Raw genomic sequence first — 22154 nt, forward strand, 5'->3', positions numbered from 1 at the left:
TGGTTGTTTTAATTACACAGACAAAGAAGTCCTGTATGATAACTTGTAAAGCCTATACATCGAGGTACGAGTGTGTAATTTTTCCGTGTAACTCATATACAGCAGCACACCCATGCCATCTTCATTCTCACTTTACATCAACTGGTATTGGGACAGCCAAGTTAGTTAAGAAAATGCAGGCTTTAAAAGTTTGTCAAAATATGTGCACTTCGCGCAAACAAGTAAGGTAACTCCATCTCAGGTTCTAAAATAGCCTGGTTTGTCCCTTTTGTCTAAACCAAACTTTGTTTATTTGGCTTCACGTGTAGTTTGTTCTGCTTTCTGTTTTCTCTCACGGAGCTGTGAAAGACGCGACAACAAAATATTGGATTATTTGTGCTCTTGAAACAGATGCCACCTGGGTTGTGACAGGTATTTTAAGTATAATCTTCTGTATTCACTTAACACTCTGATTTAAAAATTTTCAAACCTTGGGCATATTCTTGTTCATTTACCACCAAAATTAGTCATGTCTCGGGTGCGCAGAGAGCCGAGTAAAATGGGAACACAGTGCAAGTGCAGGGGGACAGGAAGGGGGAGTGAGAACTTCCGCTCAGAGTTTGGCTGGACCCAGGCACAGATGCAGGGCAACTCGGGAGCCCAGGGCTGTTTTGAATGTTTTTTTTTTTTTTTTTTCCTGAAAGAGACTTCTGTGTTAATTTAATGAACATAGCCATTGTGGCCTAGTTGATATCTTTAAAGAGTGACCAATTCTTACATAATATATGTGAGGTATGTCACCAGCATCTCGTCCTCTGTGGAACATGGTAATAGGCTGACCAGATTTTTGAAATGCTGTGTAACTTCAAACCCTCTTAGGACTGGGGAAAAATGTCTAAAATTTTGTGATCTCTTGAGACAAAGACTCTGCAGCTTAAAAAGGGAAGACATTGTCAAGTAAACATTCCTGAAGATGGTTTGAGGTATTTAAAAAATATACACACAAAAACTTAGAAAATGGAATTCTGTGCAATTACAGAGGGTGAGGGAGCCTGGAGGGAGGGGATGGAAGGAAGCTCAGATGGCTGTTGGCTTTATTTTTAAAAGTGCCTTTGATTTCAGCAGAAATCCAGACAAGTAGGTCCCCGAACCTGGAGCGTCTGTTCCTGCGCCTCTCCTTGCCTCTCCGGCCCAGAGATGGCTGTTTGCAAGACCATGTCTTCCAGGCTCTGTTGCAACTGCAAGAGTTGGTTTTATCATTGCTTCCTTCCAAAGAGTAAACTCAGTGGTGGGTCTGCTGTAAGGCTGGGGCGTGGAGCATGCCACAGAGCGGTGTGGGGTGTGGGAACATGCCTACCTCCAGAGCAGGCTGGAGGGCTGGGACCCAGGGAGGAGCTACAGCAGGGCTGTGCCAGGAAGCCACCTTTTCTTCCAGGATCGGCCAGTAAGAAGATCAGGGCTCTGGGATCCATTCTCTTCCCTTGTTCCAGTGCCCTTTGCCAGGTCCCAGGGCCAGAGAAAAGGAGGCCCTCCCCAGCCATGGGGACAAAAGCAGGAAGAAGATTTCAGTCTTGTCCTTTCTAGATTTTACATCCCGAAGTTTAAAGGCAAAGAATCGAGTTACTGCATCCATACTCTTCCTCTGCTCCCTGTGTTCGCTGCTGGGATGAAACCACACACACCTTCTTTACTTTTATTTTTAATTCTTTCTCAACCTGAATGTGTGCCTGGGGTAGGGCAGGGGTGTGTCTGGACTATTTTTCTACCCTGGAGGTAAATAAGGGCAGGGGGCAGTGCCCTTTCCTGGGCTCTTCTCTCTGAAAACTTCTGGAAACCAAGGACATTTGTTAAGATCTCTCCAGTGTGAAGCGTTGTTGGTATCGGTAGATATCAGAGAACAGGTACTATGGTCCAGTGTGTTACCGTTTGTAACAAGGCTGAAGGAGTCAGCACCTTCCCATGGGCCCCATGGTGAGTGCAGTGCACCACCAGCATCGGATCAGGGTGTCAATTTTCTCTCTGGGTCTGTTACTCAAGGTTAATGAAAGGGAGAAGATAGCATTGTGTCTTTTTAAGGAGAAACTTTCATTTTTTTTTTTTTTTAAATCCTCACCCGAGGACATTTTTCCATTTTTTGTTCAGGTAGAGTGGGAGGGAGAGAGAGAACCAGAGAGAGAGAAACATCGATGCGAAAGGAACACATCAAGTGGCTGCCACCCGCACGACTGACCAGAGCCGGGGACAAACTGCAACCGAGGTACATGCCCTTAGCGGGAACCGAACCCGGGTCTCTCAGGACCGCAGGCCGATGCTTTAACCGCTGAGCCAAACTAGCCAGGGCGAGAAACTTTCATTTTTAACAGGAGGGCATTTATAGGTAAAATCAGAAAGTCTCCAAAATTTTCTCCCTATGTTTAATATTTGTTTGTTTGGCTTCGGTTCTGGAAGGAAAAGGTCACAGATGATTTGAGGAAGAAGAAATGTTCAGGAGCTCAGATCTGGCACACAGCATAGCCACTATCTTGTTCACAAGTCCTCCTTGGGACAGAAATGGGTGGATTTATGAAGAGCAAGCTGGGAGAAAACATGTCCCTTTCAACTTTTCAGTTACTAAGTCTTAGTGACTTACACCTAATTCTTCTTGGCTTTGGTTTTATCCCCCTCCCCCAGGTCATCCAGCCCCACCTACTAAATGGAGCAGTGGAGACCCTCTCCCTCTCACAACCAGAGGACTGGCCACGGGTAGGCAGTAGGAGAAAGAGATGGTGTTGTTGGGGAAATCTGCGAATGACTGAAGGGGTTTAAGTGGCAGGCATAAAGAAATGGTCTGAAAATGTAAACAGGAGGACAAATCATTGGGCTGGATGCTGGGCAGGTGTGGGGAGCACAGGACAAGCATTGCTATGACTAGACGTGGGAGCCCAGTGCTGCCAGCACTTCGAGGGTGTCAGAGCTGCTCTAGGTGGGTGTTTGCTGGGTGACACGGGCAGACCCAGAGTGAGATTGGCAGGATGAGGCAGGACCTCAGTTCTCATAATTTGGTTATGTGTGACATTTTTAAATTAAAATTAAAATTTTGAGATCATTGTAGACTGGCAGATTTTATAAAAGAATACAGAAAGAATTAAGGTACCTTTCATCCAGGTTTCCCTAGTGATAACATCTTGTAAAGCTACATAGTACAATGTCATAACCAAGACATTGCATTGATCCAGTCAAGATGCAGAATGGTTTCATCACCACCAGATCCCTCAGGTTGCCATTGTACAGCCAAACCCATTCCTTTCCGACCCCACCCTTTCCTTACCCCTGATAACCAGTAATCTATTCTCTATTTCGATAATTTTGTCATTTCGGTATGTTTTATAATGGAGACCTACAGTGTGTAACCTTGTAGGATTTGGAGGGATTGACTTTTTTCTCTCAGCATAATTATTTGGAGTTTCATCCAGGTCATGGTACATATCAGTAGTTTGTGTCTTTTCCTTGACAAATCATATCTGCAGTATGAAAGTACCACAGACTCTTTCATTATTCATTCACTGAACAATTCTAAGTTGTTTTCAGTTTGGGGCTACTGTAGGTTAAGCTTCTATTAACATTCACGTACAGGTATTGTTGTGAAGCTGAGTCACCATTTCCCTAAGATAAATGCTTAGGTCGCATAGTTGTTGCATATTGAATTAAAAAATAATAATAATAACTGCCATACAGTTTCCCAGAGGGGTTGTAGCATAACTTCCCAGCAGTGATGTATGAATGATTCAGTTTTCTTGCACCTTTACCAACTTTTGGTGTTATCACTGTTTTGTTTTGTTTTAATTTTAGCCATTCTGATAGATGTGTGGTGACATCTCATTGTGGTTTTTATTATTATTGTTATTATTATCTTTTTTATTAGTGTTAGAGGAGGAGTAAGGGAGGAGAGAGAGAAACATTGATGTGAGAGAGACATATTGATTGGTTGCCTCCTGCATGCACCCCCACCAGGGATTGAACCTGCAACCTAGGTATGTACCCTGGCCAGGAATTGAACCTGAGACCTTCAAGTGTACCAGATGATACTCCAATAACTGAACCCCACTGGCCAGGGCTCACTGTGTTTTAATTAGCATTTCCTTAATGGCTAATGATGTCGATCATCTTTTTATATACTTATTTTTAGTGAATGTCTCTTTAAGTCTTTTGTTCATGTTCTAAGTGGATTGTTTTCCCTGCTGATATTGAGAGTTCTTTATATAGTCTAGATGCTAGCTCCTTTTCAGGTACATGTTTTGTGAACAGTTGGCCCTCACAAGTTGTCATTTGTCAGCAGTAATACCTGATGAAGTTCTCCGAGAAGAGTCCTATCTCATTCCACTGTTTAGCTGGAAGAGGACATTGTCAGTAGAACTCCCACTACGACTGAGTATCTAGGAGTAAAATAGACCACGTCTGTTGTATTCCTGAACAATCAAACTTGTTTCTGGGAACTCTATCCTGCAGCCATAATGACATGGGAGAGGTAAAAACAAGTGGCTGGGTTAGTGTCAGATAGGCCTGCGGAACATTCTCCACCTCTCTGGCAGAGAGGGCAGAAGATACACTTTCCTTCTGCTCCTGCGTAGGGCAGAATATTTGGCTGAATGTGAGAGCCAGGAGACCAAAGCAATTTCACTATCATGACAGGAAATATGATGGCAGAATTCAGCATGAGTTTCTTATATGACAATCAAAAATGGTCATGGATGTCTCAATGAATCCCTCATTAGAGGTCAGGCGGCACAAAGAGCAAGATACGGCAATTGAACATCTCACTGTAAACCAGCTCAGGGCTGATCTTAACCAAGGAAGAAATTTTAATTGTCTTTACTTGGTGTGTGGCTTTGGACATATCATTACCCTCACTTGCCTTGGTTTTTCCATCACTAAAATGCAGTTAATAATGTAGCCTACTTCCACTAGTGTATAATGATTATCAAATAAGTATATAGTTCTTAAAACACAGCGAGAGTTTTAGAAACATATAAGTTGAATGTATTAAAAAAAAGACAGCTATATCTTGTAACTTCATCTCATTACCGAATCATTTGCTTTGAGGTATATCCTCCTTCAAAAATAAAAAGAAGTGAGACTTTTCAAGGGAAGGCATATCCTTTTTCCTCTGGCCCCCAGAGATTCAGACTAGAAGTCCTGTTAGAATGAGGGATACTGGGGAGGCAGGAGAAGAGAAGATGTAACTTGAAAATAGATGACGTCTAGAAGGGTCAAATACCCAACTGTTCATAACTCAAGCCAGATAGGAAATTTTTCTTCATTTTTCATTCTTCTTTTCATTAATTTTTAGTGTTTTTAAGTCCATTAACCTGTTTGGAATTAAGGACTGTTGTGCTTTTATTGACATTAATGACAGTTTATAGAATGAATAAATGTGATGTGAGGCACAGGCTTCTTCACAAGTACCAATGCACCTGCATACATAGAGTCAAAGCAAGATGGTAGAGCATGAAGTCCATGTCAGGCAACGTTGGGTGAGCAAAGGTGAATTGGGATGGAGATATAACATCTACTCTGTGTTACCATGGTAGTTGTATTTGGTAAGGTTTTATGACTAAATTGCATTTTTATAAAAGGAGAGAGATAGACTACTTAATTCCTTTAGTGCTTTAATTGGTGGATTGGTGTCAGGAACATCTTTCTGTTCAGTACTTTGCATATTTTGGTAGTTATCTATAGCCTGCTAATGTCTTCTAAGCCTACCATTTTTTAAACTGTGAGAAAAAATTATTTGCTTAAAGAAAAACATACCATTGCTATAGAGCCACCAATGTTGTGTACAAAATACAAATTCAACAATTAAATTACATTAGTTTAAATTAACTTCAACTGCTGTAACTTTCCATAAAAAGCATAGTGGAGTATTGAACATGAGAGAATGCCACATGAAGTCTATTATTTTTTTCTGATGCCTTTAGTTATGGTCAGGCATTGCTTAACAATGATTTCGTCATTGTTTGAACATCATAGAGTGCACTTACACAAACCTAGATGGTATAGCCTTCTATATACCTAGGCTATGTTGTGTAGCCTACTGCTCCTAGGCTACAAGTCTGTACTGAATACTGTAAGCAACTGTAACACAATGGTAAATATTTGTGTATCTAGATATATCTACACATAGAAAAGGTATAGTAAGAATACAGTGTCAAACAGTAGTTTTCAACCAGTGTGCCACAAGAATTTTTAAAACATGCAATACCTGACCATTTAGTCAGGAGCACTGACCTGACTTAGATTGTAAAATTTTAAAAATTACAATAGCCAACACAACAATAGCTGTCCAGTGGGAATAAATGAAAACTATATTTTTTGTTAGATTGGCAAAAAATATATTTTAGTGTGCCGCAGAATTTTAGTAATCAGTTTATGTGTGTCATGAATGAAAAGGTTGACTATTGCTGTTATAAAAGATAAGAAATGGTCCACCTGTACAGGGCACTTACTATGAATGGAGCTTGCAGGACAGGAACTTGCCCTGGGTGAGTCAGTGAGTGAGCAGTGAGTGAATGCGAAGGCCTAGGACATTACTGTACACCACTGTAGACACTATAAACACTGTCTCGCAAGCCCTCCCCCTGCTTCCTCTGACAGGGTCAGAAATAAAACATTGAAGCTATAAATACTGCTCCATGAACAAGAATGGGAGCTGGATTGATTGGAAATATCGAGAAGAAACAAGCTGAGTAAGGCATACATCACCATCATAGTGACTGTCAGGAGGGAGTGAAAGGTGGCCTGAGGATAAATAGGAAAAAGTAATCAAGATGCAGAGATAAACACAGGGGATTGCCATGGCAATGTGGTTTTGGCTAGTGCATGTTGGAGCAGTGGTCAGATTAAGGCACTTTGTGGTATTCATGAAAAGAGATAAAGAGGGTGTTTAACATGGAGTGGGTGTAGAACAGAGGACGGAATGTTTTGACTTGGACATTTTCTTTTGGCCCCATTGACCCTATCTGGCACAAAGGGCTTTCTCCGGCATTAAACTGATGGACAAACTAAAATTTGCCTATGCTTTACCTCATTACAACCTGAAAACACCCCTAAAGTACAGGGATGGGCGGCTCCACACAACCACTGAAAGCTTTTACTAAAGCGGCAGTGACACTTGATATGGTTGAGGGAGCCCAAGTGGACCTGTGTCCTTGTACCGGGTCTTAGTTCCTCAACAAGAACTTTACAACGATGTTCTCTGAGGACCATCTGGCTGGATCTGGGAGGGCCGTAACACGTTCGGAACAATCTATGCACTCAAAAATTGAGGTGGTGTGAGTGAGAGGGAATCTACTGCTAAGCCTCCCAGATATTTTCCCATCAGGAAAAAACACAATTCTTCCTGGGCCACATATTCTTCCATTTCTTATAGGAAATTCAGCTCCATTATAATCTCATGGGACCACCATCTTATATGTGTTCCATCCTTGACCAAAACATTATCATGGGGCACATGACTATTTAATCTTTTGATTCCCCAAAGAACGAAGATATTCAAATATACTTCTTACATGATTTAAATCTTTCATGTAAATTCACCTATTCAATTGATCTACGAACTATTTTCTTGTCTGTTTCAATTGAAACATTAAAAAACATTAACAACCTATTAGGAGTACATAACCATAATCTAATAACTATAAATATGAACTAATAACTACCATAAAAAATAAATTTTCATTATTTAATATTGATTATAGCTTGTTTAAATATGTGTAGTCCATATTTTTATTCTTATCTAATATTCATTTCATATCATGAGCTCTTGGAAGTCTGGAATGATTTCATTTCCTGTGTTTGGCAGTGACCGATATGTCATATTTGTAGTCGGAGTTAAATGGAATGAAAACATGGTACTTGGGAGGTCCATTCCCAGTTTTAGTTCTTACCCTCTAGTTTGAGTATCATATTCAAGTAGAACATTTCTAGGATTCTCCTTCTCCTCCTCCTTATCCTCATTCTTCTTGTTTGCATGTGTATTTTATTTGTCTGAATTCTGAATTTGATTTTTCCATTTACTGATATAGGATGTACCTGATTACAAGAATTAAAGATTGTTGGGAACTATCAAAGTTACAATTAGAAATAATTCTAACCGCTATCTACAGCAGTGTATATAGCAAAAGTCATCATTTAATTCTCTAGTTTACTTGGATATAATGTTAAAAATGGGAGCCAGGCGGCCCAGGATGTAGTTCTGGTCCCAGCACTAGCTTATTTTCTAAACTGAGAAAATCAACCTAATCTCTTTTTACTTCAGTTTACTTGTATGTGAAGTTGTGATAATATGACTATCTAAAGTAACTTAGTTGTGAGGTTCAAAATAAAATATGAATATAAAGCTATTTTTAAATCGAAAACATTTTATAAATGTTAGCTGTTCTAGTTGTCCAGATTACATATAAATTGATTAATAAAACGCATGGTTAAAATTTGTATTTGGGGGTGTTACACTTCTCTTTATTATATAAAGGTTGTACATGTTCTGCTAGAAAACGAATAACAATGTAAGATATAATTTTATGCATACAACATTCCATGTCTATGACAGAGTTGTGAACTATATCAATGCCCTATTTTAATAAAAAGCAAGTTTTACCAACTATTCAAACAGACCCAGGTGTTTCCTATTCCCAAGTTTTGGAGAATTGAGAATTCATTAGCCCTCAAAGCAATAAATACTTCAATTACAAGGAATCCTGTAAGCTTCCACAATCTCTGATGAAGTTTACTCATCCCTCTCTGTTGCTTTAAAACTGCCTGGAATTGAATTGAATCTTTTGAGAAGAAAGTAATCGATTGATGGTTCTTCCTTTCAGTGACGTCTGTGTGAGAGGGTGTGTGAAAGAGAGAGCCATTGCTTTCTGTATGCGCTTTCTGTTATGCACTAGAATTGGTGGTTGGTTAAAACAGGGTTTTGGTCATCACAGCAGTGGGGGCAAAATGCATTTTAAAGGAAGTCTAGGATGATAGTTTTCATACTGTCTCATAGTTTTGGCCTGCCTCTGTGCAGTAATGCTGAGGGACATTTTGCAGAATTCTCCATGGTCCCTGTGCTTGTTATGCAAAAGCACAGAGGTAGAGAGACGACAATGGCTTTTCACTTTCCTTGCATATAGTATTATTTTTTGGTGCCCGAGCCCTGAGCAGGTCTTTGCTAATTGAGAGGAAAAGGCAATGTGTGTGAGGTAATTTCCGTAAAGCGAAGAGCTTTTTCAGAGGACGCCCCCATTGTGCAGGCTCCCACGGCAAACACCTGACGTAGTCAGGTTTGCAAAGTGTATTAGTTTTATAAGAGATGTTCTTAGGGGGAAAAGGAAGAAGGATTTAACTTTGAAAAGTGTTGTCAAGAATCTACTCAGTAGCAGGAAAAGGAATAAAAGTCAGGGCATTGGATTGGACCCCAGGTCAGCCACACAGCAGAGTTACTTTTCCTCTCTGGTCACAGGTCTACCTTACAAAGTAAATGGGAATGGGATCTTTGTTACATAGTGTGTGACCTGTGATTGTCAGATCCCCTGAAAATAAAGTTTTGTTTGATAAGATTTATCTGAGTGACAGAATTTAGGGATGTTCTGGTGCCCTCAGCCCTTGGTCCCTGTTTCAGAGAAATAGCGCACATGACTTTTTTTGTGCCCAGGGCGTCAGGAAATTATCTTTTTCACATGGAGAAAAACCCTTTCCTCCAAGAAAGGAAAGAGGGATCAAAGTAAAGAGAAGTCGCAAGCACCTTCCACCAGGCCCTGCACTGGGCATCTTAGTGTCCTTTGGTCCCTGTGGTCTTTGTAGCTCCTCCCGAGAAGAAGGAAGTGCTCTCTAGGTTTTGGCAGAATATAAAGTGGGTCCCAGAGAGAAAAACTAAATGCCATCCAAATAACAAGGCCACACTGAGACCTGAGGTTCAAATGGAAGTTCTGGCTCTATTTCCAGTGCTTTCCACCATAGAGGGCTACTTCTTATAGGCACCTTTCCTAGGCTCCTTGCATTACATTTTTGACAGTTCAGCTAAGGAAGTGCATTACTGGGACTCATCCCACTCATTAACAGAGCCATTATCCAACCTGCTTGAATCTGAGCAGGTTCGTGGGAGTTTAGGTGAGTGATATCTGCTAAGCTCAAGTGGCAGTACCCACAGGTCATCTTCAGTGAAGAAATGGTGTCCCCTCGACCCTGTTCTCTCCTTCCTTTCCCAGCCAGCTGACACTCCCTTGACTTCAACACACTTCACTGTGGTGACGACTCTTAGCTACACTGTACTATGGACAACATGGTCCAGAAACCAGCTGCCTTCCTACCAGGGACAATTTGTCGGACATGCAGAACCCACCCCACACCTGCTGTGGAATCAGAAGTTTCATCTTAACAAAATTCTCAATGTGATTCATATGCACATTCGACATTAGACAAAATTCTGTAAAAGCTAGCACAAAGAAAGTTGAGAAAAAGCCTTGCACCACCCTGCAGTGGTCTCTCCCATTGTTATGGTTTTGCTATCATGGAAATTTTATGATTGTAAGCTTCTTGAGGGTAGGGATTCAGTCAGCATGTTTAGCAGCATTTCTAGCACTTAGTTTGACATGTAGTAAATGACAAATGACTACTTGTTCAATAAATGACCCCAACATCTCTACATCAGGCTCCTATTTCTCCTGAGTCTGAGAATCATGACTTCTACCTCGTAATTTCAGAAATTTTTTTTTTACATGCATCTCTAATTTGACATGTGCAAATTGATTTCTTGCATAAATCTGTTACCCTTCTTGTTTTCCTTCGCTTTGAGAATAATACTGCTTCCAGTCATAAGCTGTCCCTAACTACACACTCAATAAGCCTCTCTTGACTCCCTATGAATTATGGAATCTGTTCACTCTTTCTATGATCATAGCTACCAACTCTGTTGCTCTGTTTGTGTAGATGTTTCTTGCCTGATTTATTTATTTTTAATTAAAAATATGATTTATTTACTATTCATCTATTCCCTATCAATATATTAGTGCTGCATATTTATTTATTTTCTGCTTTATTTGGGTATAATAAATAAGAAAAGATAAATAAAAGTGTAAGATATTTAAAGTTTACATTATGATGATTTGATATATAGATACTTTGCAAAAGAATCCCTCTCATCTAGGAATTAACACAGCCATCATTTCACATATTTAACTTTTTTTGATGAGGATTGAAGTTCCATGTTCTTAGAAAATGTCAATTTTAAAATAATAGTGTTATGAACTATTGTCCTCATGTTATACATTAGGTCTCCAGGCTTTATTCTTCTTATAGCTGAAAGTTTGTATCCTTTTACTAATGTTTTCCTATTTCCCTCATCCCTCCGCCCCTGTTACTTTCTGTTTCTATTTGCTTGGTTTTTCATTTAGATTCCACATATAAGTGATACCAAGTGGTATTTGCCCCTCTGTTTGGTTTATTTCACTTAATAAAATGCCCTAAATGTCCATCCATGCTGTTGTCAACAGCAGAATTTCCTTCTTTCTCATGGCTAAATAATTTCTCATGGCAAAGCATGTTTTTCTAGATGTGTTTTTATTACATAGATATTGCCAATGTTTTCACCCATAATTGACAATATGTTTTTAAAATGGTGAATTCTTTGGAGTCCCTTCTACATATCAACCTTATAGTGAAACACATATCTATGAGTTCTTACTGATATAGATACCTAATTGAATAAATAAATAGGAAACAAGGAAAGCTCTACCTTACAACAGAATTCCAATTAATTAATGTGGAAAAAATGATGGAAGTTGAAAGTTACCAATGTGCAACTACTAAAGTAATAATTGTTAACACCGAAGGATGCGTGGGCAGAGGTCTGAGAATAAGCATGGTATTTGCAGTCTTAAGGCATCTACCTCCAAATATTTACCAATCACGAAAGGAAAAATAGTTGCTTTGTTGTAGAGAAACCTGGTAGAGGTCATCTTACCAAATAATCAAGATTAGCATCATTTTCTAATATGATTCACTGAGAAAGACACGTAATTTCTGTGGTATTATTGCCAAAAAATGAATAATCTTAAGGTGATCATTAGAAAACTTCAGATAAATAAATCTAATTGGAGGACATTCTACAAAATACTTGACTAGTACTCTTCAAACATGTAGAATCATGAGAAATGAGAAAAGAGTGTCACAGCCCAGACAAGGAGAGACAAGGAATTGTCAGAGATTAAAGAAGACTAGGGAGACAAAACAACTTAGTGCAGAAAAAAAGGACTTTAGAAGATAGACTGTAAAAATTTTAATAGTTTGTAATTTAGTTAATAGTGTTATACCCATGTTAATTTCTAAGTCTTGACTACCCTATGATTCTTCAAGATAATAACACTAGTAAAGCTAGGTGAAAAGTATACAGGAATTGTCTGTACCATTTTAACAACTTTTCTGTAAATTTATATTTATTTCAAAATAATGTACTTAGGTGAAAAGAACGTAAGTGACTTATAGGCAGACCTTACAACTTGTAGACAGTCATCACCAATGTCATTGTAACTTCAGTCTGCACAGACTGTCTTGCCAGGCCACACCCAACACGTGAATGAACTACTACTGAGCACATAGCCACACTACCCAAATCTGAGCCTTTTGTGACAACATGTTACCAACATGTAATGCTCTCCAGAAAAGTCATGCAAAAACTGAGCACTCGTCCTCTGTCCCTAAGCAAATAGGAAAATAAAAAAATGCCATTGCATGTTTTATCTGTCTACTTTAAGAGATGTCTTGGAGTTCTCCAAATGTAAATGGAGAATCCTAACAAGAATGCTTTGAGACAGTTAAGGTAGACTCATTGTGTGGGAGGCCACATTTCTCTAATTTTCCAGAGCTCTTCTTGGCCAGTGCAACTGCCTCCATAGATAAGAAAAAAATTGTTTTCAAAAAGTATTTGACAAGTTTTCACATCAAAGATTTATATCTCAAGCAGGCCCAGGGAATGGGAGGTAAAAATAGCATACTGCAGCAGAAAACTAATTTAAGAGTAGTAGACAAAAGGCAGTTATAGGTGGCAAACTCAGCTTTGAGGGGAGTTAGAAATAGCATGCTTTCCAGAGCTCTGGGGAGAAGGCACACATGTGCAGAGGACATGTGCAGAGGAGAAAAGATCATTGAATTTGCTGGTGATACTAAAATTGAAGTCTTAGCAAATAATAAGGTGTAATATTATCAGATTGAAGAGGATTTGAATGGTGGGTGATTAAGGCAGAGGATGCCAAATGCAGTTTAGGTATAAAGATACAAACTAATAAGTACAGGATCAAGGAGCCAATTATGCAGAACATACACCTAGAAAAGGATTTGGAGGATATTGTGGGAAAATCTGCAAAACCATCATCATAGAGCACAGCTGCAATAGAAAGAGCACCCTGGATTTACTAGGTTATCTCATCAAAGGGGAAGAAGAAAAGACGGAGTGCTGCTCACCTCTGTAAGCATTTACTGGATTCCTGCTTTGTATACAGTGTCCACTGCTGGAATGAGAGAAAACAGAAAGTGAAAGAGATTAGGCTTGGGGATAGGTAGTGCAGTAAAGGTAACATTTAATTGGAAAACTATTTTCATTTTAGTCTCATTGGGAAATAGGGGATTTAATAGTGGAGTTTTTTTAAATTGGGTATTCTCAGGAAAATGTTTGAAATACGGAAAATAGTGAACAAATTATTGTTTAGATGCATACAATGTTTTAATAAAAAGCTTCCTGCACAACCGATATGTTGTTAAGTTCACATAAAGAAAATACTCAGCCCAGGGTTCCACAGGGGAGCCAACGCAGAACTATTTAATGCTACATATTAAAACAAAAAGCTGTCAGGAAAAGCTGGGAAAGTAAAAGTGCAAATGAATTGAAGAGACACTTAAACTTATTTTTGGTGAAGGTGATTAAAAATCACTGCTAAAAAAAATCACAGAGAAAGAAAGTGAGAAGAAATTTTAAATGACCAGTTTTGACAGGCAAAGTTTTCCTAATTGCAGCATCTTTATATATATGTATCCTAGAATGTAGTTATGTAAACAAGCCTCGAAGTTTTCTCTTTGTTTATATTTGTATGCATTGCCTTTCTGATTCTGCCACACGGAATGTGTATCCATTTTAATATGAGTACAGTGTATGTCAACTTCACATCGCTTGGGCTAGCCTTCTGTTTACCATGATCCCCTAGACTCCATATGTAGGAGTGCTGCCGTTCTGGCTGTATTGGCAAACAAAGTAAAAGCAGAAGCAATTTTACTGGTAAGTTAGGATTAAAAAACACATTTTATCTGAACTATGCAGACAAGTAAAGCAAAGTACTGAGGTTTGTTTGCCTTTTGATACAGCTATGTGGTTATCTCAGTTCTCCACTTTGCATGATAAAGAATCACAGACATTTTCCTCCGGAAGGGCCCTTAAGAATGGTCTAGTACTATCCTCTTAAATTCCAGATAAGGCAAATGAGAACCAGAGAGATTAAAATTTTACCCAAACTTTCAAAGGTACTTAGAAGCAAGCCCAAAATGAGATGCTTGATTCTTAATCCAGCATTCTGACCTTCAGAAGTCTCCTAAATTTATAAACCAAAGTTAATATTATCCTGAATCTCTGCAAATGATGTTTGTGTCTTATTTATTTATTTATTTATTTTTTTATGTTCTTTCAAAGTAGGAAATCTAGAATTTCTTGCAGCATTACATGCAACTAGATAACCACACAAAAGGTAAATTGGTACACGTCAGATCTAGGACAAGAATGACCCCTGACTATTATGCCAGTCCTTGAGAGGGCATAATCCTTCATTGAGAACCCAGTGCCATAGGTATGACATTGGCTTTGGAGTGAAAACTACTTTGTATCTAGGGACAGCTTTACTGTGACCTAAGGCAATGTGGGTAAATCACCTGTTCTTCCTAGTTCTTGATTCTCTTTCAATGAGAGAATAGGATTAGATGATCTACAAAGTCTTTAAAGATTTAAGATTCTAATATAATTATAATAAGGACACCACTGAAGTAAAGGATGGGGAGGTGGAAGTAGTGAAGAAGATGCAGGCGTGAGGGGTGTGTAGAAGGTAGTGAAAATGACACTGGTGAGTGATCAAATGTATACTTAGGTGTTCTTTAGAAGAGAACCATCTGGAAATCAGCATGAAGTTTTGCAAGAATCCAGCACTACCAGTTTTTCCGTTTTGCCAGGTGGGTGGTGAGCATCACTTAAAAGAGTTGTTTTGCATTTAGGGGTGATAACAGGTAAAAAAAAAAAAAAAGTCCTAAGGCATTTATTTATGTATTTATTTAGAAAGCAGTGTTATTTATTTCTTAGCAGTACATAGAAAACTAGCATCTTAGGGTTTGTGACATGTGTTACTTTTTCTGGAATCCTAAATCTAGCACAGCATCAGCCCCGGTGGGGCCCAGGAAGAGGTAACTGGCCAACTGGAAGAATAAATGGCCCAGTGGCTACTGGGACTGGATACATTCCTTGTGGACACTTGGGTGGATTATCTGTGGCTCTGTAGATCCCGTTAGGCTTCGTGTTTGCTCTGGTTATTCCACATTCTAACTCAAGAGGATTTGTGTTCGTCACTCAGGAGAAAAGAGAGGCTCCACATGGGAAATCTTTTCCTACCCTAGCCCCAGCCTTGGCATGTGATACAGCCCAGAGGTTCAAACCATGGGCTTTGGGGTCAGGCAAGTACAGGTGGTAGCAATGTCTTGGTGGGATTGCTACGTCTCAGTAGCTTCATGCTTGTGGAGTGGTCAGGTCCCTCTTCCTGGAGCTGGGAGGTCGGCGCCTTCATCCGCTGGTTAGGGCTAATACCCTTCGATTTGCCTTCTTCTCATCAAGTTCTGTTCTACTCACAGTTCTCAGCTTTCAGGCCTTGGTTTCTGGATATTTCCTGTGCACTCCACAGCCCTTGTAAGTTCTGGATGTTTTAGCTGCTCAGCTGTTAACTGATGGCAGTTCCTTAGGCGATCAAATTCCCATCCTCAGTCAGTCTCACCTGTGTTTCCTTGATTCCTGAATTCTCCCAGCGCCGTTCCATGTGGGGTGGGTCTGCCTCCACAGCCTGCAGACATCACCTAAGAGGGCTGGTGGAGGGGAGAACCCAGTACTCCCGGGTTCTCGGTCTGCCCAATGCCACTTCTCAGTGAATGTGTGGAAGTGTGCGCTTGATGGTGTTATACATGGTGCCATCTGTTTTCTCACTCTAGGAATTGGAATAAGAGATCTACTCTACCAGGGACAGGGGCTGTTACATTGGCTTTGTGTAGTGTAAAGGACACCAGTTTGAAAGGGAGGAGACCTGATTTCTCCCCCTACTCTTTCTCCTACTGATACTAGCCGTACAACCCTGGATGAATTGTTTGAATTCTAGATCTTAGCCCCACAATCTCTAAAATGAGGGATGGAACTCAAGATCATGTACAAACTGCTTCAATCATAAAATTCTGAGTCCAGGTGTTAAGTCAATGTCTGGGTTCAAACCCTGCTTATCACTTATTCATTATGTGACCTTAGGGAAATTACTTATATTTTCTGAGGCCATCGTTTGCATAATAAGAATAATAATAACAAGGATTATTTATCTCTTAGAGATTTTCTTAAGGACTAAATAAAAGGAAGCATGTGAAGACTGTGCACAGGCCCTGGCACACAGTAAGCACTCCAATGTTAGCTGTTCCACTGTCACCACTATTGTTACTACTTCTCATCCTGAGGCACTTAAAGGTTCAACCACACTCAGCAAGATGCTCCCATTAAGAGAAAAATCCATGTTTTTGAAACTACCTGAAAGAACATATCTCATCTCCTGCTTTATAGGACTTAGGACGTAGAAATGTGGAATCCAACGTGCCTTACAAAGAGTGAAGTATTTGTACAACTCTTCATTTGCACAATCATTCGAAGAGTGCTTTCCTTTGACCCAATGGGTTTTCCTTAAGCTTCACTCACCTATTAATTTGTCATGGTCTCCTGCCCAAACAGCTCTAATCTTGCAAAAATATCTAAAGATAAAATATTAATGTGAACATAATAATATCACATGCAGATTTACATAATTACTCTTCCAACACAAGGACTCTGTACTTATGAAAATCTTTCAATAAACACTCTTTAAATGTTCGCCAGGAAAACTTTGCTTTTGCTAATGAAGATCTGTTCAGTTATTGAAAATAGCATACGGGGTTACATGTTCAAAGCAGGGGGAGAGGAGTAGAATGTTGCAAGTGGCATTTCATTATTTGGTGCCAGAATGTGAGTAGCCACAACTTATATCTAACTTCATTCACAGTGTTATCATAAGTCCTCCTTAGGAGTTGAGGTTGCCTGTAATACCTGTTGTCTGAGTGTGATTGAAGTGTATGGTGCTATAATATTGCATTATTTTGTATCAGAACTCATTGACATTTTAAAATATGTCTATCACCAGGCATGGTAGGATCTATAATTTATTCTGTAACATTTTGGAAACTGGTAAAAATTTTTTATAAAATGTTTGATTTTTTGTGCTCTCCAAACAAATTAAATGTATGATGCGGTAAGGCAAATAAATAGCTTTAATTTTTTTAATTATCTAGTTCAAGAATGTAGAAGCCAAAAGTTTTTTTTAGAGAGAAAGGGAGAGAGAAAGAAACATTGGTTGGTTGTCTTCCATTCACTCCCCACTGACCAGGGATGGAAACATGGGAATCGAACTGGCAACCAGGGTATGTGCCCTGACCAGGGATTGAATCTGCAACCATTTGGTGTACAAGATGACGCTCCAACCAACAGGGCCATACCGGCCAGGGCTAGTAGCCAAAACTTTTAGAACCAGCCACTATTAATGACAGTGTAATAGTTGGTATATAATCTCCTTTATTTTCTTGCTATTTCTTCATTTAATTTATTTATAAGAGATGATTTTTTTTTTATATTGTCTAAGGGAGGTTGTTATTCATTTATATGTTATTCACTGAAATTTGTATTACAAAGCTAATATTATCAAAAAACTATGGTGATTTAATTACATAGTATTTAATGACAAGCAGAATCAGAAAGTATTTTGGTAATTATATGATTATAAAATAATCCTTCTTGTGTTTAAATATGATATTTAATATTTTAGCTATATTTATAAGATGCTTAAATCTCTAAATTTTAATTTTAACTAAATGTAATAAAAACACACCACTGATATTTGAAAAACCAACTATCCATGGATGCTTTCTGGCTATATTATCATATGGAAATACTAATATAAAAGAGTAAATTTGACTAAATTCAATAATATTCAGGTATTATTATTAACCATAACACTTTTAGGGCCTTTAAAAGTTATAAAATGTACAGACATATATGAAATTATTATAATTAAGTTGAAGGTAATGCATCTATGTATTTTTCAGCACTTTAATATTGAGGTAATAGATATCCAAGACCATTCATTGTGGGATTCCGCTCGGTTCCAAATTAACTGGTCATTGCTGAAGTAAACCAGAGCATGAATTTTAAATGAAACATACAATCTAAACGTCAAACATGGTTTTAAACTATGCATTTGGGGTATAAAATAGGCACCTAATGATTAAAAATATTCAGATTGATAAGACAGGAAAGAATGAAAATTCCTGCCAGAAACTTTCCACACATCTAGGCACCCTCACACTTTTCACTCAATATTATTTTTACTGGAAACGACCAGACCAAATATAACCCACACACACACAAAAAATAGTTTTGCTTCACTTGCTTCGCCTACAGTGCCAGGGGGATGGATTTAATGATCTTATAGGCCTTTCAGTCTCTCTAATATTTGTGAGATGGCAACTGTCAATGTTGAACAAGAAATTGCTGAAATAGCACAGCTTTTTGAAATGGATAATATCTCATAGGACAAGAGCCCAGAAATGGAAAGAACAACCATAAACCTCACTGAGACTCATCTTAGCAGGATGCCAACTTTACTCTGCAGCTAATAAAAACAACCAACTTAAAAAATTCTCTCCCTCAGCGAGTCAGAAACAGCCATTTTGAAACATTGTGTGCTGTTGTGGTATATGGATGCTGTGCTTATTTTTCATTTTGAGTTTTATCATTGTCTGACCATTTAGTTTTTATTTATGTCTGATGAAGAAGTATGGTCAATTGTGCATATCCTAGATGTAGTTAAGTTTAGTGTTAGATGTTACTTAAACTCTGCCTGTTGGTTGATAAACAGAACTATATAATTTTATGACAACATTTAAATAGACTCCTATAGAAACAAAAAATTAATCTAAAGCACTTTAAAGTTTTTCTGTGACATTAAGCAATTAAAAGCTGTCAAATTTTTATTTTTCAACAGAGTCTACATTTCTAAACATTATCAATATTTGACAACTAATTTTTTTCTTTTTTTTTAATCCTCACCTGAAGATATTTTTTCTATTGATTTTTAGATAGAATGAAAGGGAGGGAGGGAGTGGGGAGAGAAAGAGAGAGAGAGAAATATTAATGTGAGAGAGACACAATTATTGGTTGCCTCTCCCACGCACCCCAGCCAGGGCTGGGATCAAACCTGCAATCCAGGTACAGGTCCTTGCTCTAACCACTGACCCACATTGGCCAGGGCAACAATTGGTTATTTTAAAATAGTGAACCTGCAGCACAAGGCAGAGATTCTGGAGCAAAATAATGCACAGAGAAAGGAGTCCAAGATACTTTCAGCTCCCCACTAAAAGCATTTGACTAATTCTAATATACAAGGTGATGGACAAAGAACCAAGCAAAATCATTGCAAACGAGTGGAGATTTCAGTACTCTTCCAGTGCTGAGGATATATGAACTATAGTTTTGAATCTGTGATAGGCATAATAAAGGGTCAAAAGAAAAAAAAAAATGATATACAATTTTCAGATGACCCAATCATTAGAGTTATCAAACTTAAACGATAAAAAAATTAATTAAACTGGTAAATGTTATGTTGTGTATATTTTACCATAATATAAAATAAACATAATAAAAATAGAAATAAAATAAAATAACTGTAATTATCATGTTTAAGAAAATATATGTCAAACTGAAAGATTTCACTGGAAAATTTAAACCCATAAAAATAATCAAATGGAAATTATAGAATCACAAAATGCAATTATGAAAACTAAAAACCAGTAAATGGGTTTGACCACAAACTCAACACAGCACAAGAATGGTTTTGTAAACTTAAAGATGGGATTAAAAGTATCCAGATTCAAACATAAAGAATACAACTTTTATAAAAGGGTATAAAAAACATATAGGCAATGGTTTGGAAATGTGAAAAGGTCTAATATCTACACATAATTAAAGTTTCAGAAAATCAGGAAAGAGAAAATATGACAGAAGCAATATCTGAAAAGATTGTGGCAAAAATATATATTTCCTAAACTGAGGGAAATATATCAGCTCAAAAATTGAAGTAGAAACATTAACTCTAAGTAGGAAAAACACAAATTACCTATGGACACATCACAGTAAAATTTCTAAAAAAGAAAGAAAAATCCAAAGGTTAAAAGGAGGTGGAGGGAATAAAGCACACTACCTTCAGGAAAGCAACAATAAGAAACAGAGCTAATACCTTATAAAAACAGTAGATGCCAATTGGCAACAGCATGTCAGTTGTAGAGAGCAGAAAAAATAAATGACAACCTAAAATTTTATACCCTTGAAAATTATCTTTCAATGGTACCATCATAATTGAAACATTTCCAGATAAGCAAATACTGACATGATTTAATTTATCGCCAGTAAATCAGAATAAAATGGAAAAAAAATGAAGAAATTTTCAGGCACAATAAATATTCTAGACAGAAACACAAAACTAGAAAGTAATAAAAACAACAAGAAAAGGTAAATGTGTGGGTAAAAGTAAATAAATATCGATTAAACAAAACATAAGATTAGTGTTTTGAGCCCTAAAATACATATAGAAGTAAGAGGCATGATAATAATAAAAATGTGTTTCAGGGGAGAGATGAACATGCACATGAACCATTTGTCAAAACTGATCATATGCTGGGCTTCAAAACAATCCCAGAAACTTTCAAAGAATAAAAAATATTTAGAATATATTTTCTGATTATAAAAGGATCAATCTTGAAAGTAATAGCAAAACATTAACCTACAATATTAAATGTTGGAGATAAGGAAAATTAAACATAGCAATTGACCACAGTATCAAAGAAGAATTCTCAATAGATAATACAAATATATTTGTATATTAATAAAAATAGATATATCAAACATGTAAGATGCAGTTAATCTGGTAATTAGAATGAAATTTGTAGTTTTAAATATGTTATATTTGAAGAACTGGAAGGATGAAAATCCAATCTTCTAAATATTGTCCCAAAAGGATAGAAGAAGGGCAGCAAAAGAAACCCAAAGAAATAGAAGGAAAGGACTAAAACAATACAGAAATCAAGGAAATAAAACAAACAAATGGAGAGAATTAAGCATACCACAAATCAATTACTTTAAAAGAACAGTAAAATTGCCTGGCTGGTGTGGCTAAGTGGATTGAACATCGTCCCAGAGACTGAGAAGTTCTGGTTTGATTCTCAGTCAGGGCACAGGCCCAGGTTTTGGGCTCAATCCCCAGTAGGGTGCGTGCAGGAGGCTGCCAATAGATGCATCTCTCTCACGTTGGTGTTTCTTTCTCTTCTTTCCTCTGTCTCTAAAAAATCAATAAAAACATTTAAAAGGATAGTATAGCTGAATAAATATCTGGCAAGATTTGTCAAGAAAAAATAATGGTACAAATTCCTGATCTCAGGAATTAAAAAAAGAATCACTACAGATTCCTTAGGTCCTAAGAATATATTACAAAAAAACTATATGCCAATAAATTTGAAAATTTAAATAAAAGAATAAGTGCTTAGGAAAACATTATTTGACCAAAATTGATATAAGAAAAATATAAAACAAATTGAAAACTCTTTATTTAATAAATTAAATCCATAATTAAAAGCCTTAATAGACAAAAAGTTCAGACCTAGATGATTTTACCAGAAATTTTTTCAAACATTTAAAAAGGAAATAAACCATTTTTATACAAATTATTTCAGAGTATAAAAGTAGAAAGAAAATTCCCAAACTGACTAATAAAATCGATGTAATCAGAGTACCTTAACCTGACAGGGAT

Source organism: Molossus molossus, unplaced genomic scaffold (assembly GCF_014108415.1).
Source record: "Molossus molossus isolate mMolMol1 unplaced genomic scaffold, mMolMol1.p scaffold_m16_p_16, whole genome shotgun sequence".
Taxonomy (NCBI): Eukaryota; Metazoa; Chordata; class Mammalia; order Chiroptera; family Molossidae; genus Molossus; species Molossus molossus.